We start from the raw sequence: 16,897 nt of genomic DNA on the forward strand, positions 1-16,897 counted from the left end.
CTTTCAGTCTCTCTGTCTCTGTCTCTCTCTTTCTGTCTCTCTGTCTCTCTCCCCCTCTCTCTGTCCCTCTCTCACTTGCTTACACTCTCTCCTTCTCTCAAAAAAAAAAAACTTTAAAAATATGTTAATTCCTTTTAAGTGCAAACTACCCATTTCAGTTCATCTTGTGGAAGAAAAAGTTAGACATCTTATTCAGATTTAAAAAAAACTGGATCAAAATAAATGCTTAAAAACTTTCATTTTAGGTAAGCAATCTAATGGAGGACAGAGACTCAACTTCCTTCCTTAATAAATTAGAAAATCTAATTTAAGGCCCTCTTAAGTAAGCTCTTCACCAAAGGAGGAAGGTGATTATCCAGAGTTTAAGACTGAAAGGAAAGCATCCAAAAGAAAAAGAACAAATAAATTAATAAGTGAATGGGTACAAGGTAGAAGGATTCTAAGGGGATTACCATCCTGGAAGCACCCAAATGAACATAAAGCAGTGAAGGATGGGTGCATATTTAAGCTAGATTCTATAAGGGTTAAAATTTTACCTTATGTAGTTTTCATTTCATGATTCAGAATACATTGTTTCCTCTTATTTTTGTGATTTCTCAATTAATAAGCCCAAGATTTTACTTCTCATCTTTATCAGCAACTTAGCCACAATGCTCAATATTCAGGACCATTAATAACATTACTCTCAAAGGACAAAAATTGTCCAGGACTGAATGTCACTACTTGTTCATAAAACAACACCAGAAGCACTCTTCACAAAGGAAAGCTAAGACATTTTAAATTTTAACAGCATGGTCGTTGGCACAGGGGAGAAGGGTTGGGGAGGGTAGAGGAATATAAATCTTTAGATAATTTGATTTTTATTTGAAAATGTACTATTACATGTGTTAGCTTTTAATCAATTGTATTACTTGTAGTCATTTAAAAATATTTCCAGTCCTGTGTATGTTCTGTAAGTGCCTGGTGTAATCCAGCCCTCTGTTCAGTATAAATCTAGCATTCATTCTTTAGGAGATGCGTTTGTCTTTCTATCAACTTATCTGTAAAATTGCTCTTTGTCCTTTCTGGAGGACAAATCCCTTTTTTTGTCCTCAGGATCCTCAGGAGAAGCTGACCTCAATACTGACTAAAGTCAAACTTAAAAAAGGACAAATATCTGAAAATATCTGAGACAGAAGTATTGTAAAGTTTGAATATTAAGAATATGGGTCAGATGATTAGAATCTCTACATGACTGTGAAAACATAAAACATTCAAATAAGCACTACTGGGATTCAGAAATAAGATTTTTTAAAAGTTTATTTATTTGAGAGAGAGGAAGAGAGGGAGAGACAGATTGGGAGAGAGGTAGAAAGAGAGGGAGAGAGAAAAATCTCAAGCAGGCTGTGCACTGTCAGTGCAGAACCCGACCAGAGCTTGAACTCACAAACTGTGAGATCATGACTTGAGCCAAAGTCAAGAGCTGGATGCTCAAGCAACTGAGCCACCCACATCCCCCAAGAAATAGGAGCACATGTACCCCAATGTTCATAGCAGCACTCTCCACAATAGCTAAAACATGGAAAGAGCCTAAGTGTCCATCAACAGATGAATGGATCAAGAAGATGTGGTTTATCTATACCATGGAATACTACATGGCAATGAGAAAGAATGAAATCTGGCCATGTGTAGCAACATGGATGGACCTTGAGGGTGTTATGCTGAGCGAAATAAGTCAGGCAGAGAAGGACAAATATCATATGTTTGCACGTATAGGAGGATTAGGAGGAACTTGACGGAGGAACAAGGGGGAGAAGAAGGGCGGAAATGGTGGGGGAAAGGGAGAGAAGCAAACCATGAGAGACTCTTGAATGCTGACAAAAACTGAGGACTGATGGATGTGGGGGGAGGGGGGGATGGGCATGGAGGAGGACACTTGTGGGGATGAGCACTGAGTGTTATGTGGAAACTAATTTGACAATAAACTATTAAAAAAAAAAAGAAATAGGATTAAAAAAATCTATACTTGAGATGTTTCAAACCAACTGATTATGTTTCATATAGGAATAAATGAGCAATAATATTAAATGGGATAAAAATTTAAAAAGATAAGTTTCATAACAGAATTTAGAATTTTACCATACATTTAGTCTTGTATTCCTGAAATACCTATTTTTCATGAATAATTATATCAGATAAAGTGAGCATAGGACAGGTGAATTAGACATGGGAAATATCCAAGGACTTAGTTACATAGTAATAAAGACATATCAAAACATTAGTAAAATCAAAAGTCAGAAAAACAAAGACAGATTTTACTTACCAGCAATGAAAAGGACTACCCCCCCCAAAAAAAACAAAAACAAAAAAACCCCCAAAACAAAAGAACTTCTTCTACACAGCCACAAGAGAAAATACAAATTTATGAGTTAGAATATCAACTTAAAATGCATGTAAGTGAAAATGTAAAGAAAATTGTGTATAACTACCCACAGATGATAAAATGTCTATGTCTTCTTAAGAGTCAAAATAAAACAAAAGAAAAAAGCCTATGCTCAAATTAGGTGGAAAACTTCATTTGAGAATATATACAGGTGAAGTCCATAAGTAGTCAAGCATTTAGTTGAAAAAGAGATATTTGAAAAGGATTACTTTCATCAACTAGGAGGGAGAAATCAAAGTGATACAGGGCAGTTAATACCCATGTGAATCTTAGCAGAGGCAAATAACACTCTTCTCTTTAAGATGCCTAATAAATCCAAACCATAAAATATTTTCATGAATAAAGCTCTGCCAAACATTATTGTATAATCCAAGATTACACAACATAAGTTGATACAGACTTTTGCAAGGGAGAATCTATAGAAAGATTGGATACTCAAGAATTAGAAGTTATAAATAACTGAGGGGCACCTGGGTGGCTTAGTCAGTTAAGTGTCCAACTTCGGCTCAGGTCATAATCTCATGGTTTGTGGGTTTGAGCCCCGAGTCAGGCTCTGTGCTGACAGCTAGCTCAGAACCTGGAGCCTGCTTTGGATTCTGTGTCTCCCTCTCTCTCTGCTCCCCCTCTCCCGGCTCACACTCAGTCTCTCTCTATCTCTCAAAAATAAATAAAAATGCTAAATTTTTTAAAAAAGTTATAAAATAACTGTTGTGAAAAGCAGAGTATAAGAATATAGCCTATAATATTCTAATAATGTTTAAAGAGACAGATGGTAACCACACTTATCATGGAAATCATTGCATGATTATAGAATTGCCAAAACACTGTGTTGTACACCTGAAACTAACATATGTCAACTATATTTCAATAATGAAAAATAATAATAATGAAGTTGTACAACAGTAAGAACAAAAAATTAAAGGGAATCAACAAGCAGGTAAGTTTGCAAAAAGTCAAATTGAATATGCAAGAATAAAATATATATCACTGAAATGAAAATCCAGGGAAGAAAAAAATAACAATAATTCCTATCTCATTCTATGAGGCGATTGAATATCACAACCAGATAAAGACATTATAAGAAAGGAAAGTATCGTTTATAAACAAGATGCTGAAACTATTCTGTCTGCCACTGTAATGGGAGATACAGGACAGTACACATTTGTAAAAACCCAGAGAACTTTACAGCATGTAGAATGAAACAATGTATATGAATTAAGAAAACTTGTTTGGGACATCAAGGATATCAAAAACAATGCTGATTCCTTTAAGAGAATCTAATGATATTACAAAATGTATGAAACAACCACACTGAGGGGGAGGAGGAAGAAAGGTGATCCAACCAACTTTGTAAAAAAGTCTATAATATTAGAAACCAAAGGAAGCATTCCAAAGCACAGCATTTGAAACTGTAACTCCACAAGAGTATGGATTAACAATTATACGTCTATAACTGGAATGGAACTAACTAAATAGATGCAATATAGGAGCTGGCTTGCTCACTGTTCCAGTGGGATTTTACAGACAACTAGAAGCTATGAGGTAAGGAATTCAAGTTGGAGACATTTAGAACTCATGTTCAGCTTTATACATAAATATACATGTTGACATATAGAGATTATAGATGTGCTTATACTAACTGATATACACATATGTTCTTGCTCTGTCAGCTAAGAGGGCCTGAAAGAAATAGCAGATAGTAAAAGAAGTTAGAGCTCCTTGAAGTTTTGTTTGATTCTCCTTTGGGAGCAGGATATATATAAGATGAGACGGGAGCATCTTGTAGTGGAAGGATGTTTAAAAAGCCCTTAAAACGATATAAAAGATGTATACACCTTCTTTGGTGAGGATATGCTAAAGGAGTCCAGGAGTAACTGAAAGTGCTCCCTATGGTCAAAAGTAACAAGTTGAGGGGCGCCTGGGTGGCTTAGTCGGTTAAGCGTCCGACTTTCGCTTAGGTCATGATCTCGCGGTTCGTGGGTTCGAGCCCCGCGTCGGGCTCTGTGCTGACTGCCAGCTCAGAGCCTGGAGCTTGTTTCAGTCTGTGACTCCCTCTCTCTCTGACCCTCCCCTGCTCACGCTGTCTCTCTCTCTCTCTCCTAGAAACAAATAAAACATTAAAAAAGAATAGTAACAAGTTGAGCAATAAAATTAGTATTATTGTACTATAATACAAAATAGAAAACGCTGTATATATTGATATAAATAATTAAGTTAAAAATGGAGAGAAGAGTTAAACACTTCTTGAAGGAAAAGACAAAAACAAACAAAAAATCTTCTGTAGATATTGCTGTCTAGGATCCAAATATAACCTACTCCTTAGGTATGGGGTGTACATAGTGACTTGCTTCCAAAGAGTCCTGTATGGAAAGGAGAAGGCTGTGAGGACACTAACTTTACAATAGAAAGACTAACAAAACGTAAACATAAAATACATCAGATGATGAAGGGCAACAGCAGCAGTAAAAAATTCATTTTGATACTATGTATCCTTGATAGGTGATGAAAATGACACTTGACCTCTAAGGTCCTCATTAACTAATTTCTCAAGTTGTTATATTGGGAAAAACAGACAAATGCTAGTAGTTGGGAACCTTATATAATGTCTGTTCAGTTCTGAAAACTATCAAAACAAGGAAAGTCTCAAAACTGCCACCACCAAGAGAACCCTGAAGACACATGACAACTAAATATAAAGTGATATTCTGGATGAGATCCTGGGGTAGAAAAGGGACATTAAGTAGAAACTAAAAACTTGAAATAAAATTTCGACTTTAGTTTATAATGTGTCAATATTGGTTTATAAATAATAACAATGTGTCATTCTAATGTAAGATGTTAGTAGGGGAACTTTGTAGGGCATTTGAAAATTATCTGTACAATCTTCATGAATTTTCTGAAAACATAAAACTTTCTAAATAATAATTTTAAAAAAACAATGACATGGTGTCTGGGTGGTTCACTTGGATAAGCGTCCTATGTCGGCTCAGTTCATGATCTCATGGGCTCCTGAGTTCAAGCCCCACATTGGGCTCCAAGCGTACAACTTATAACCTGGAGTCTGCTTCAGATTCGTGTCTCCCTCTCTCTCTGCCCCTCTCCTGCTCAACCTCTGTCTTTCTCTGTCTCTCAAAAAAAAAAAAAAAAAAAAGCAATAAAAAGCTACTTGGATAATTCTCGAAGTCATAGTGAAAATAGAAGGTAAACCTAATTTTAAGTAGTTCAGAAAAAGACAAATATGAAAGAAAAGTAAAGGAATATTAACAACTGAATAAAAAGTCGTAAGACTGTTTTACAGGAGTTTTGGTAGGAGGAATGTGAAAGAAATTTTAGCAATATAATCGCCTCAGTGTTTCCCAGAATTGTTAAAAGACATGGTTTCTCAAATTTAGGAAAGACGAGTATAGAGCAGAATGAAGTCTATAAGAAGGTATGTTGTAATGTCAACTTAGATCATCATGTTGAAGATATTAGTTAAAATATATGAAGATTCCCATGATATGTAAAGATATGACAATATTGACAGATTGTTCAACTACATGAAGAATGTAGGAAGTGAAAATATCATTAATGTGCCTAAGAAAATATAGCATTACATCAAATTTTGTACCTAGGTATCTGCTGTACAAGAGTAAAAGAAAAGGTGCTTTATAGAAACAAAACAAAACCAAACAAAAACAAAGGAACCAAACTGAGAATTTACTACTAATGAAATCTCATGGGAGGAACTTAGAGCATACAATTTAAAAGGAAGTATGTTAAGCACACAATAAAATTCTGCAATTCAAGGAGAGATGGGTGTCAAATGTAGGAAGATATATGGGTACATTAAAATAAATATTAACTAGGGACACCCGGTGGCTCAGTCGGTTAAGAATTCAGCTCTTGTCTTTGGCTCAGGTCATGATCTCACTGTTCATGGGATCAAGCCCTGAGTCAAGCTCTGTGCTGACATCTCAGAACTTGCTGGGGATTGTTTCTCTCCTCTCTACTGACCCTCCCCCTGCTCATGTGCACACTGTCTCAAAATCAATAAATATACATTTTAAAAACACAAGTATGAATTCTAGAATAATGATGGAACAAACCAACTTGGGGAATATATCTTAATCAATGATAGTAACACAAGTTGAAATGAGAGCAGTGAAAGTGTACAATGGCTGATTATAACTCATTTCTCCAAAAATGTTGTTTTATGTTTATACAGAATAGTGTTAGTCCCTTGACTGTCTATACCTTTTCACATAAGACCTCAATTAAATAAAATACCTTATTTCTGCATACATATTAATACATTTTTGAAGAACAATTATGAGCTATATATTAGGAACACTCCAAAACCCTAAAAGAATTGAAATAATGAAAAGTAAAAGGATCGAAAATATGTATGAGATAAATACTAACCCATCAAAACTGATATGACAAAGCTAATATCAGAAAAAGTCAGGCCTAAGAGAAAAAATACTATATTTTATTTGTCAATATTCAATAATAACAAATTTCAAAAATTGTGTGCACTAAGTTTTGAAGAAAGTTGTATTTGGGCAAAAAATGTTACTAATAAAAATATCATCTGGAAGTGAGATTAGGCAAAGAAAGGCATCTGAAGCTGAGAATAACCTAACAAAGATATATAATACCTAAAGATATGAAAATAATTTATACAGAGACCAGCAAACAGCACAACTTAACCATAGTATAAAGTATAAGGATGCAAATATTGCGACATGACATTAGAAAGATATATCAAGAAATAGGATTAGATGGTCTTGAATACAATGGTCATAAAGCAGAGAACTAACAATAAAGAAGTGTGGTTCTCTGGATTATATGAGAGGGAGAAAAGAAGTCAGAGAAGGGTCAAATTCAGGAAAGCAAGAAAATGAATGGAGTCCTATGACAAGGACGAGGGGGGACAGGGCTGATGATAGAATAGATGTGAAGCGCAAGGAAGTAGGGAAGAGAGGATGGGATCAAAGACATTTGAGACTGTTGACCAGAGATTGGTGACATTAAAGAAATTAGGCAGATCATAGGAAGAACAGACTTGAAAGTTAATGAGTTTAGCCTGGGTATTGGAGTTAGAAACGCAAATTATCCAGGCTGAATTGTTATCAGGACCAGAGGTGAACAGATGGGTTAAAAATAAGGGAAAAGTGAAAGCAGATAATTGTGTATCCTTAGTAGGTCTCCCTGAAAAAGAAGCCCATGTTTTTTTCTTAGAATATATTTTGGAGTGTGGTTTTTCTACAGAGGTCATTCTTTTAATCCAGCATGTTTATCTGCCCAGCAGAAGATTCTGGTGGGATATAAACACAGATTATTTTTCTCTAGTTGATCCTTCAGTATTTGTGGTCGGCAAAGAGTAATCAAACCCCCTCTTTATAAGAATCATTTCTTCCTGAGTGCACCTTTCGCAAAAATGTCTAATGTTTTGAATATTAAACAAAATTACTGCCTATTTGGTTTGTTTCCACAATTCAGCTAGGGAACTACAAAAATGTGAACAAATGGCAGATCGTTTACATAAAAATGGAGAATTTGCAAAAAGATTGAAAATGAAATGTAAAAATCAAAGAGGTTTGCAGTTTAAAAGTCACATCAGAAGCCCCATGTGAGCTTGGATCAATTTATGTTATGAGATGAAAACAGTCACAATGAAAGGCACTCAGGGAAAAGCAGTTTATATGAAGTGTATTGCTAATTTGGATGAGTGAGTATTTTATTCACATTTTAAACTATAATTTGCATTTAGTTGCATGGAAAAACATGGGGTCTTATGTGAAAAAACATCCAAGCTTACCTGCTTGAAACTAATTTTCCTAAATTCAGCCTATAATTTCTATTGTTATTTCTATATGGAAGTGGTGAAGTTTAGTGATTAACAGAACAACTGAGCTAGGGAAATGAGTATCAAGCTCATCTAGCCCTATACATATTTCCCTCTTATGAAATATCATTGTTACCACACTTTCTTAATTTGTACTGAAACTGTCAGTCTGCATTTTCTCATTCTTTAAAACTTTAAGATCTGATCAATATTGAAAATCATTTTTTCCCACAGAAATAAATTTATATTGCCATGTGGAAAAGGAAACAGATTGGCCACTTATGACCATGATGCACTCAGGTATAACATTACTCTTTCCTCATGTCAAATAGGGACTTGTCCTCTTCTCTTTAGAGTCCATATAAAATGCAAAACCCCACCCAACCACTCAAAAAGAGTAAAACTAATCAGTGGTGAATAAACTTCAAGAGATGATTTTGACTATCCCATTGGATATGGATCTATACCTGAATCCAAATTATTTCCATACCATTGTTTTTGTGCAGACACTAAAATAGGGAAAGGTAAGTTGACTTAGTGTGTCTATGATTTACTGTTTCAGTTGTGTGTACACTAATATACCTTATTCTACCATATTATCTTGAGTCAGATTGGGGCACCTGGGTGGCTCAGTCAGTTGAGCGCCCGCCTTTGGCTCAGGTCATGATCTCAGAGTTCGTGGGTTCGAGTCCCACGTCAGGCTCTATGTTGACAGCTAACTCAGAGCCTGGAGCCTGTTTCAGATTCCGTGTCTCCTTCTCTCTCTGACCCTTCCCTGCTTGTGCTCTGTCTCTCTCTCTCTCTCTCTCTGTCTCAGAAATAAATAAAAAAATATTTTAAAAATTTAGAGTCAGATTAACCCATAAGGGACTGTTTAAAAACCCTGAGGCACTCCTGCAACTATCACTGAGCCTCTGTTGCCTCACATGAACACTCCAGATAAGACCCAGCATTCCCTCTAATGTGAGAATTCCATTAAGATAAAGACAAAGGCATTGATAAATCTATCCTTTTATTTATTTCTGCATTTCTTTTTCATTTAGCATTTATTGAATTAGGATTTATTTCATTTAGCATTTATTGAATTAGGTATAGGATATTAAGATGAGTAAGACAAGATCATTTTTCTTAAAACTCACATTAAATAGAAAAGTAAATATAATATAGCATGATGTGGGGGGGACAAGTTAAATGGGCAAGGGGCATTAAGCAGGACAGTTATTGTGATAAGCACTGGTTATATGCTTTAAACCGATCTTTGTCTATTGGTTTTCTTCTTTCTTCCTTTTCTTTTCTTCTTTTTGACTTTTTTATGTGTTTTTATTTTCTATCATTCACCTTCCCTTCTCCATCTTTTCTCATTACTTTTTAGTTTTCCCTCTCAGTTAGAGTGATTGTTGGATTTGTCTGTGCATTTGCCTCCCTCTGTTCCCTGTGTGTTTGTATGTTTTCTTCTCCAGGGCTACCTCAAGAAACAACCCAAAATACACATGGTGAAGAGTCCCAAATATCACTAGGAGTGGGAAAATAAAATAACCAAGTTCTCAACAAGAGAGACCAAGAGATACCATTCAAAGAACACTTTCTGAAAGGATAGGCCCTGTATAGTCAAAGAGTCTTCTTGGGTACAGCAGCACTCACAGTTGCACAGAGCATAACAAGTCTTTAAAACTAACAAGAGACAGAAAGCTAACCAAAATGACAAAACAAAAGAGCTATCCTCCAAAAACATTCCAAGAAGAATTGACAGCAAGTGAACTGCTCAAAAACAGATATAAGCTGCATAACTGAACAAGATTTTAGAACAATAATCGTAAAATTAATCACTGGGCTTGAAAAAAGCATAGAGGACATCAAAGAAACTATGGCTACAAACAACATGGAGAACAAAAATAGGTATGATGAATTTAAAAATGTGATAAATGAAATACATAATAAACTGGAAGTGTCCAATGTACGGATTGAAGAGGCAGAAAAAAGAATAAGCGATTTAGAAGACACGATTATAGAAAAACAAGAAGCTGACAAAAAAAGGGACAAACTGATCCAGGAAAATGAAAGAAGAGTTCGTGCACATACGCACAAACATTTTTGAATCATAATTATATTTAATTTCAAATGTTTATTTACTTTTGAAAGAGAGAGATTCAAAGTGGGCTCTATGCTGACAGCAGTGAGCCTGATGCAGGACTCCAACTGACAAACCATGAGATCATGACCTGAGCCGAAGTGGACATTCAGCCCACCGAGCCACCCAGGTGCCCCGAATTCCAGATGTTTTTAGTTTAAATTTTATCAAGTGAGATGATATTTTTCCCCACATTAAAACACATCTTAATTGTACACCTCTGAATTCTAAGGCAACAATTTTGATTTTTTCCACTCCTTTCTTCATGGTATAGAACTATGGTTTACTGTAAATGGATGAATTTACCCAATGTGTGTGACAAGACCAAAGTACTACTATATTGTCCAACAAGTCATGAACTGACACTAATGGAGAAAATATCTATCACTGATAGAGGCAAACACAACAATATCTGTATCATAGGAATACCAGAAGAGGAAGAGAGAGGGAAAGGCGCTGAAGGAGTTCTGGAACAAATTATAGCAGAGAACTTCCCCAACCAGGGGAAGGAAGTAAATGTTGAAATAAAAGAGGCACAGAAAACTCCCCTCAGACTTAATTTGAATCGATCTTCTGCACGACATATCATATGAAAATGGCAAAATATAAGGACAAAGAGAGAATTCTGAAAGCAGGTAGGGAGAAAAGGGACCTAACATACAAAGGGAAACATATCAGAGTGGTGACAGACCTATCTACTGAAACTTGGCAGGCCAGAAAGGAATGGCAGGAGATCTTCAATGTGATGAAGGGAAAAAATATGCAGGCAAGAATCCTCTATCCATCAAGCCTGTCATTCAGAATAGACAGAGAGGTAAAAATCTTTCCAAATAAACAAAAATTGAAAGAATTTGTCACGACTAAGCAAGGCTTACAAGAAATCCTGAGGGGTACGCTCTGAGGCAAATGTTGCAAGGAACGAAGACACCAGAGACACCACCAAAAGCATGAACCCCACAAAGGACACATTGACTCTAAACCCACATATTTCAATAATAACACTGAATGTAAATGGGCTGAATGTTCCAATCAAAAGACATAGGGTAGCAGAATGGATAAAAAAAAACAAAATCCATCTATTTTCTGTCTACAAGAACACATTTTAGATTGGAAGATACTTTCAGATTAAAAGTAAGGGGATGGAGAAATATCTATCATGCTACGGGAAGTCAAAAGAAAGCTGGAGTAGCTATACTTATATCAGACAAACCGTACTTTAAATTAAAGACAATAACAAGGGATGAAGAAGGACATTATATAATAATTACAGGGTCCATCCATAGGAAGAACTAACAATTATATATGTCTACGCAGCGAATATGGGAACACCAAAATATTTAAAGCAATTAATCACAAACAGAAACAAGCTTATAGATAAGAATGTGCTAATAGCAGGGGACTTTAATACTCCGCTTACAGCAATGGATAGATCAACCAGACAGAAAATCACTAAAGAAATAATGGACTTGAATGACACAATCGACCAGACGGATCTGACAGATATATTTAGAACTTTACATCCTGAGGCCAGGGAATTTACTTTCTTCTCAAGTGCGCGTGGCACATTCTCCAAGATAGATCACATACGGGACATAAAGCAGCCCTCAATAAATATAAAAGAATTGAGATCATACCATGCACACTTTCAGATCATAATTCTTTGAAACTTGAAATCAATCACAGGAAGAAGTCTGGAAAACCTCCAAAAACATGGAGGTTAAAGAACACCCTACTAAAGGATGAATGGGCCAATCAGGCAAATAGAGAAGAAATTTAAAAATATATGGAAACAAATGAAAATGAAAATACAACAATCCAAACTCTTTGGGATGCGGCAAAGGCAGTCCTAAGAGGAAAGTAAATTGCACTCCAGGCCTATTTCAAGAAATTAGAGAAAGTGCAAGTGCAGAATCTAATAACTCGACTAAAGGAACTAGAGGCAGAGCAACAGGAGCACCCCAAACCCTGTAGAAGAAGAGAAATAGTAAAAATCAGAGCAGAAATAAACAACTAAGAGACCAAAGAAACAATTGAACAGATCAATGAAACCAAGAGTTGGTTCTTTGAAAAAATAAACAAAATTGACAAACCTCTAGCCAGGCTTCTCAAAAAGCAAAGAGAGAGTACCCAAATAGACAAAATCATGAATGAAAATGGACTTATTACAACCAACCCCTCGGAAATACAAGTAATTATCAGGGAATACTATGAAAAATTATGTGCCAATAAATTGGACAACTTAGAAAAAATGGAAAAATTCCTAAACACACACTCACTACCAAAATTCACATGGGAAGAAATAGAAAATCTGAACAGACCCATAACTAGTGAAGAAATCGAATCAGTTATCAAAAATCTCCCAACAAATAAAAGCCCTGGACCTGATGGCTTCCCAGGGGAGTTCTACCAGACATTTAAAACGTAATTAATACCCATTCTTCTTAAGCTATTTCAAAAAATAGAAATCGACGGAAAACTTCCAAACTCATTTTATGAAGCCAGCATCACTCTGATTCCCAAGCCAAATAGAGATCCAGCAAAAAAAGAGAANATATCCCAGACTTTAGCCCTACTAGAAAGCTGTCATAGTCAAGACAGTATGGTATTGGCACAAAACCAGACACATAGACCAATGGAACAGANTGCCAATCAGAGTGGCTAAAATGAGTAAATCAGAGAACTCTAAATGCTGGCGAGGAAGTGGAGAAATGGGCACCCTCCTATACTGTTGGTGGGAATGTAAACTGGCACAGCCCCTCTGGAAAACTGTGTGGAGGTTCCTCAGGAAATTAACAATAGAACATCCCCTATGACCCAGCAATAGCGCTGCTAGGAATTTACCCAAGGGATACAGGAATGCTGATGCATAGGAGCACATGGACCCCAATGTTCATAGCAGGACTCTCAACAATAGCTAAAATATGGAAAGAGCCTAAGTGTCCATCAACGAATGGATCAAGAAGATGTGGTTTATCTATACCATGGAATACTACATGGCAATGAGAAACAATGAAATCTGGCCATGTGTAGCAACATGGATGGCCCTTGAGGGTGTTATGCTGAGCGAAATAAGTCAGGCAGAGAAGGACAGATACCATATGTTTGCATGTATAGGAAGATTAGGAGGAACTTATTGGAGGACCGTGGGGGAGTAGAAGAGGAAAAATAGTTGGGGAGAGGGAAGGAGGCAAACCATGAGAGACTCTTAAATGCTGAGAACAAACTGAGGACTGATGGGTGTGGGGGAGAAGGGAGATGATGGGCATGGAGGAGGGCACTTGTGGGGATGAGCACTGGGTGTTTTATGGAAATCAACTTGACAATAAACTATTTGTAAAAACATAAAAAAATAATAAAATAAAATGCTTTTGTAAACATTTAATACTAAGAATTAAACATTCCTTGTCAAGTTCAGACAAATTTAAAAAAGAACTTACTAAACTCCATAAACTTAATTGTATGCACCTAATTTTCCATTACTGCCAATTAACAAGTTTAATATTCTAGGGCTACTTGCCAGTTAGTGGGTCCCTGTAAGACCCATTAACAGTAATGGGAATACTATGGGCACAGAGAATAAAAGAAATACCTATATGTTTACGTAGTTTTCTCCTTTATAATTAACCTCTTTCTTCTGCCCAATTTCTTATGTTTGACATTTTAATTCCTTCAATTAAAATGATTGGATTGTGATAGAAACCAGATTGTAGTACCATTAAATAAATCAGGGCAACAGAGAGAGTAGCTGCATCACAGAGATTGGTATATTTGCCAGTATAGAGTCCATTGCCATGCAAAAATGGTAGCATAAAATATGCAATCAAGAAGTCGACTTTTAATTAAATTGAGCTGCTTGATGTTTAAAACATTTTCAAAAGAAAATAAGGAAATAAAGTCTTTTTTGGTAATGAAACCCTGATTCCCAGATCAAGACAGACAAAGCTGTTATGTAAAAGATTTAGAGTTCATATGTAGGGAAATAAACTTGTGGTTTCAATTAGTTCTTGGAGGGTACTCAGCACAACCTTATCAGTGTTAATTAGAAAACTGCCAGAGCATTCATCAACCTTAATGAGTACACATGTGGGTTCATAAACATTTTGGGTTAGAATAAAATTGTTAATCTAGAAAGAATTTTGCTAATCATGGGTACAAACAAGTGGTGTTTCTATGTTTCCATTTATATGGGCATTTCTTTCATACATTAATATATAAATGGCATATCCATATCAGAGCTTATTTAAACTACCTTTGTTCAAGTGTGTGTGAAACTATGCGACGTAAGATTAATGAGGTTACAGCAAACAAATTTAAAGCTTGTTTTTCAGGGACCTGTTTTTCCCCAATCAACTATTGTTTCTCTTCAGACCCTACTCACAAATGCACTAGCTGTCTCCCCAGGAGCCCAAACTGACACAAATGAAGGTCACTGATGTGGTTCACCCTACCCATTTTTTATTTGTTTTTGGAGCATGCCCATAGTAACTCTCCTGGACCTCATGACAAGAGGGGCTGAATTTTGCCTCCTTTTAATGTCTCCATCTTAAAGTGAACATGGAATATGTTACATGCTTGTTCAATTCTCATGCTCAACTTTTTCTCAAAAATAGTCATGAATTTTCCTACCCTTTTCAATAGGCATACAACACAACTCCTGGGATTATAAAAACTTGCTCTAATCTCAGCTGGGTGAGGAAGAATGAAGACTTGCCTTCCTATCTCCTTGTATGGCGACTTCTCAAACCCTTGCCTTACTGTATGCTCAAGGTCTCAGTGATTGGCTTTGAGCATACAAACTTAGGTTCAGTTACATGTGCATGATGTGCCTATATAGTTTTGGAAATAAAATCAGAGATATCTCTATTTTCCTCAAATAGGGACTCAAATTCAGCTTCTCAAACTGGCGACTAAGGCAGTAGCCAACTTAACATTGAATTTGGGTTGGGAGTGAAGGAATCCAGATATCAAATATTTAATCACTACCCGGACAAAAAGGAAAGGGATAGGGCAGCTTAATGGAAACATTACTGCCTCTACTTTAAAACATGTGGTATATTTGAGACAGGTATGGGCCATGGGGTCAATGTTTCTCATGATTTAGAAATAGAAGCTCAAAAGGAAAGAATTGAGAAACTTTTCTTTCTGGGTAATTCCAAATGCTATTTATGATGCAGTGTAAAATTTATAAGAGCTCAGCAAGGAAACAGGAAAAAAGAGAAAATTATACCTTAATCATGATTCATAACGGACCTGAGTAAATCCTCCTGATGAAGGTTAGGAGTGGGGTAAAACTTGTTTTTGGATAGAATCTCATAAAGTTTTAATTTAGTTTTACAATTTATGGTTTTATTTCTTAAATCTAATAAAACTGCATAGCAAGATAGGTATTTACATTTCTTCAGGAAAATGTCAGTGTTCATCTCTTACTTGTAACTTAATGTGATCAAAGTGATACATTTTAAGGACATAATGAAGGACAGTGAAAGCTTAGTTAGTGTAGCATAACTATGGGATTTGTATGATTTGTGTTTAAGCCAGAAGGTATAATTGCTGGGAGCTGCACTGGCCTTGCTGGATGACAGTCACAGTGAAGAAATGGCAGCGTTTGCACAGCTCTTGCCATGAGAAACGAAAACTCGTATCGCCTTCTGCTACTAGCTCATGTTGGAAATGAACATGCTGGTATTGACTAGGCCTCACAATATTCCAAATCAGACCAATATTCCCCACACAGATTCCTCATAAGGAAAAGCATACTCTTGCCTTTTCAAAAGAGACTTCAGATGAAAGCATTGTGGATGATTGTCAAAGGCTTTTCCTACGGGCCTTGCAGATCCAAGACTTAGATAATAAAGGGGACAAAGAACACATACAACTGAGTCTGGTTCTGAGACAAAGAGCCTAATTTAAAGTTAAGGACAGATATCCACCCCTACCCAATTGTTTCTGCTTGGAGCACCAGCCCCCCCCCCAAGGTATTTGTGATAAGTATTTGGAGTGACTTATTCTGACCTTGAATGTGCTGATTGCACCCTGTGAAGGAACCTATTGAGGAACTTTTTCTTTTGTGATTATGGGAGCAAACATTGTGTTTCTTGAAAGACCTGTTTTTCTTGATACTTCTCCTTAAACAAACAAGCTATTAACCTGTGCCCACAAAGAAATAACTTTACCCTTTTTTATGCTAAAAACATTGTCTTGTATGATAAAGATACCTCCCTTCCCCATAGGATAAGCATCTAAATGCCCTACCTCAATCACTATTGATGAAGGTTATGCATGAGTCTTCTACAAATCTATGTTCTGGGAAATTCTTACATATCAAAGAAGTTTATTATCAGAAATCATTGTCTAAGGCAAATGCCACTTCTGTGCCATCCCCCAAACACTTAATTATAAAATAAAGGTGAGCCCGAGTCAGAGCAGAGATGCCTGCCTGATGACCAGAAAGATTCTCATGGCCTCTCTCATCCCTTCCTCGCCGACACCGTCCCTCTTTCAGAGGCCCCTAGACCCA

Source organism: Crocuta crocuta, unplaced genomic scaffold (assembly GCF_008692635.1).
Source record: "Crocuta crocuta isolate KB4526 unplaced genomic scaffold, BGI_CrCroc_1.0 scaffold199, whole genome shotgun sequence".
Taxonomy (NCBI): domain Eukaryota; kingdom Metazoa; phylum Chordata; class Mammalia; order Carnivora; family Hyaenidae; genus Crocuta; species Crocuta crocuta.